At 46.5% G+C, this 3,739-nt stretch overlaps 2 protein-coding genes across 8 annotated transcripts in view; one reads left to right on the top strand and one right to left on the bottom strand.

Annotated features, from left to right (window-relative positions):
- Positions 1-861, bottom strand: part of Tmem144 (transmembrane protein 144) — a 43,444-nt gene extending 42,583 nt beyond the window's left edge. The window contains exons 1-2 of one of the 7 annotated variants that reach the window (XM_031374139.1): positions 745-861; positions 119-318 (exon numbers count right to left, since the gene is read on the bottom strand). The gene's annotated coding sequence lies outside the window, so the exon portion shown is untranslated. The remainder of the gene's footprint in view (positions 1-118; positions 319-744) is intronic. The other 6 variants (XM_031374140.1, XM_031374141.1, XM_031374142.1 and 3 more) reach the window with 6 other exon arrangements.
- A 2,387-nt stretch (positions 862-3,248) lies between these two features.
- Gask1b (golgi associated kinase 1B) overlaps positions 3,249-3,739 on the top strand; it is an 87,897-nt gene continuing 87,406 nt past the window's right edge. The window contains exon 1 of the mRNA XM_031374151.1: positions 3,249-3,264. The gene's annotated coding sequence lies outside the window, so the exon portion shown is untranslated. The remainder of the gene's footprint in view (positions 3,265-3,739) is intronic.

The raw sequence follows: 3,739 nt of genomic DNA on the forward strand, positions 1-3,739 counted from the left end.
CAACCAACCAACCAAACAAACAAACAAAACAAAACAAAACAAAAACAAAAACCACAAAAACAAAACAAAACCCCTCTTCTACGTTCTGTGGGGCCCATCCCTACAGATATGCCATTACCTGGGTGTGGAGGCTGGAAACTTGCTGGGGAGGTCTGGCAACTGCTGCTGACCCATTTGTCCTTGCCTTAGGCCAGGTGGCAGGGGCAGCTTCTGAGGCCTGGATTTGCCTGGAGTTGCCCAGTTCTTGGAGACAGAGATTTAGGCCTAACTGCCTAAATGTAACTGCCAATTTGAAGCCCATTGTGGAGTCAGCCTAGCCTTCTCAAGGTTAAGCAGAGATAAGAGGAAAAAAGAGATAGTGGGGAGAATGGCCCATAAAGAGGCTATCTGAGGCCTCTGGGAATGTCAGGGTGTGGCTGCAGCTAACACTGAGTTAGTTCGGAGGAGAAAAGAGTGGCAGAGAACAATTCTAGAGAGGTCTAAAGTGGAGCAGGTGAGAGGCTGGCTGGCTGGACCACTGAGAAGGCTTTGCTCTTCTGAGGTAGTGGCTAGGGTACTCCTATCACAAGACAGCATGAAAGTCATCCTTTACAGATACCCCAAGTGTGTAACATTAAAAGATATATAAAGAGCTTTGTTATCTCCCACAGTCTTTGGGGGGGGGCGTCTAGACCTTGGAGTGGGGACATGAAGGCTGGGCTCTCAGCACCCAAGGCATGGCTGGGCCTGGAGAGGGCGTCTTACCCACATTACTATGGGCTGCTCTAGTTGCTGTCTTGAGAGCTCGGTTCCTCCTCCCGTGGGCTGCCAAACTATTTCTGACATGGTGCTGCTGGCTTTGCACAGAGTGACAGGCTTAGGGACCTGTGCACATCCATTGTCCTTTGTGAGCTAACCTCTGAGGTCACACTCTATCAATTCTTTCTTCTTCCTTGTTTATCACAATGTCGCTGATTCAGTGGGAGGAGACACAGGACAGCATGGATGCCTCGAGGTCAGCATTGCCAAGGGCTTTTTGAAGGCTGATACCCAGGAGAAAAGAGGAAGAGACGTAATGGACCAGTACACGCGGGAGTAACCCAGTGTGAAAGACTAGGAAAGAGGGTTTATCAGGGATCCAGATGCACTGGTGACATAACACCCAGGTGTGGTGACAGGGCTGGCAGGAAGAGCTCATGCACGTGTTCTTCAGGTCTTTCTTTCTTCTCAGTGAGGTAGAAACACAGCCATAGGTCATGAGTAAGGACCATTAAGGGAGTGATGGAGCTTTACAAGTGTTTAAAGGGTCTCAGTATCCTGTAGGTGATTATTGTCCATGATCTTGCATAGTTACATCTTAAAGGACAGAATAGTAAACCATCATCTCCAGGACCATTGTTCTAGCCTAAAAGACACATCCTGATGTTTTGAAAAGTGAAAAAAAAGTATATATATACAGATATATGTCTATATATGATATATATATTATGATAAACACTTTTTTTTTCTTTTGCTTCAGGGGCTTTTTATACTGATGGCATGGAAGCTTCTAGATTATTCTTTAGTTTGCAGCTAGACTGTTATTTCTGCATATGAAAAAGAACAATTTGAAGATATTTAAGTGTGTTCAAAAGAGGCAACTAGAAAAAGACCTGGCTGTAGTCATGGCTCAGTGGGATAAGAACTTGCCGGGTAAGTGTGAGGGCCAGAGCTCAGATCCTTAAAGTTCGTGTAGAAATCTGCTGTCACGGCTGCTGCTGCTGGGAGGTGAAGGAAGATGGGATCCCTGGGCACATTAGACACACTAGCTGAAGTTAGGACTGGAGAGTGATCTAGAACAACATGCAGCATCAACTTTGGGCTTTTCTAAGCACAAGCACACAAGTACATGCAAATCTGCACATACGCATCCACCCGAAAACATGTAAACACACATATCATATACACGTGCACACCACATCACACACACAGACACACACAGACACACACAGCAAACCAAGTCTTGTCCCTGCCCAGTCAACCCAAGGCTAGCCAAGGACAAAACCACCGAATGACTTAGGTTAAGTGACTCATTGTGGTGTAGGGAGGGCAGGAAGGGAGACATGTCAGATGTCAGAGGATCTGTAGGGTGTCTCTCTAGAAACGAAAGGGAGGATTCTGTGAAAGTAGGGCTTGGGTACAATCAAGTGAAGCATTCTAGTGGATGGGAGTGAGTGCAAGAAGTCAGCATCATTTCTGGACCCTAAAGTGGACCTACGATCCCGTTTCCTTGGAAAATCAGAGGTCAAATGTGTTCACATACTGTAGCCACGTCTGGAGCTTCAAGGTGAAATGCTAGTGAAAGCTGTTTTACTCTGCATCGATTTTACTCTTCTGCTCTAGAGTCAGACATTTCATTATTTACTGGAATAGTTTTATTTTGATATTAGCATTCCAACTTGAATACCTCTTGAAGCACGCTTAGAAATTCTCACATCTAAGGTTCACAGATAGGCTTGCTGATTGCCAAAGGGGGTCCCATAGTGGCAAGTTTACAGGCTTTCTAACTTGATCTGAGTATCAACTGCTGGCCCGGCAGTGGTCTAGAGATCTACTGTTGCTGTAATAGGGACCCTCCACCAGAGGGCGCTATTTCCATGTGTTCATAGCTGCAACTCCTGACAGGAACAGGCTTGGTGACAGGTTAGAACCAAGACAGTGTTTCCCTGAAGCAGTTGGTTCAGTCTTAGAAACATTGTTCCTGTCTTCTGTATCTCCTCTTTGGCAAGCAGTTCTTAAAACTTACAAAAACAAAGCAAAACAACAAACAAATAAACAATACTAAGAGCCATACAAGGAAAAAACAAGGACATAAACAAAACCAACTGACTGGGGAAAAGGTGAGAAAACAGAAATATAAGCCCTCTCCAGAGTCCATCTGGCTTCTGCTTCGAATGAAGACCAAATCGCTCTTAAGATCAGCCCACATCTCTTTTGCCAGGAATAAAACCTGCCCTAAATGTGAATAAAGAACTCTGATTGTCTAAGGAGAGGAGAATAGTCCATTCACTTACATACCAATCTGGAGATCAGAAATCGATCAATTGCTCACGTTCAAAAATTTAAAACTCTTGAATTTAATCTAAGATGGAACCTAACATTGCAGAAGTAACTTCAGAATCCACACCCCCCCGCCCCGCCCCCCCCCCGTGACCTCACGTGGTCTCTGCTGTCTTGTTTGTTGGTCTGCTCTTGATTAGCATCAGCGGTGTCTCCCAGAGTCAGTCAGAGTCAGTGGCTTTACAGGTAAGCTTGTCTATGATGGGGGAAGGGCAGAGGGGAAAGCACAGCAGGGATGTGAGAGCGAGCATCCTCGAAGTGGGGAATCTGAGAAAGAGGCAAGGTACCAATGGGAACAGCCTAGGAACAAAGCCGTGATTGTACAAACCAGCGATCAACATTGATTGAACGCGCCTCCGGGGGCGGGGCCATAGCGGAGACCCGAGATGGGGAACAGTTCACTTTCTTGATTAGAGCTCATGAAAGAAAGGACTACTGTGGCCGGGCGGTGGTGGTACATGCCTTTAATCCCCGCACTTGGGCGGCAGAGGCAGGTGGATTTCTGAGTTCGAGGCCAGCCTGGTCTACAGAGACAGAGGAAACCCTGTCTCGAAAAAAAGAAAACAAAACAAAAAAAGAAAGGACTACTGTGTCCCATGATGCTGCTGAGGGCCATGATGGTGGAGGGGATGGGGTGGGGTGGGGGGGTGGAGTCACTGGC

Source organism: Mastomys coucha, unplaced genomic scaffold (genome assembly GCF_008632895.1).
Source record: "Mastomys coucha isolate ucsf_1 unplaced genomic scaffold, UCSF_Mcou_1 pScaffold16, whole genome shotgun sequence".
Lineage (NCBI taxonomy): Eukaryota > Metazoa > Chordata > Mammalia > Rodentia > Muridae > Mastomys > Mastomys coucha.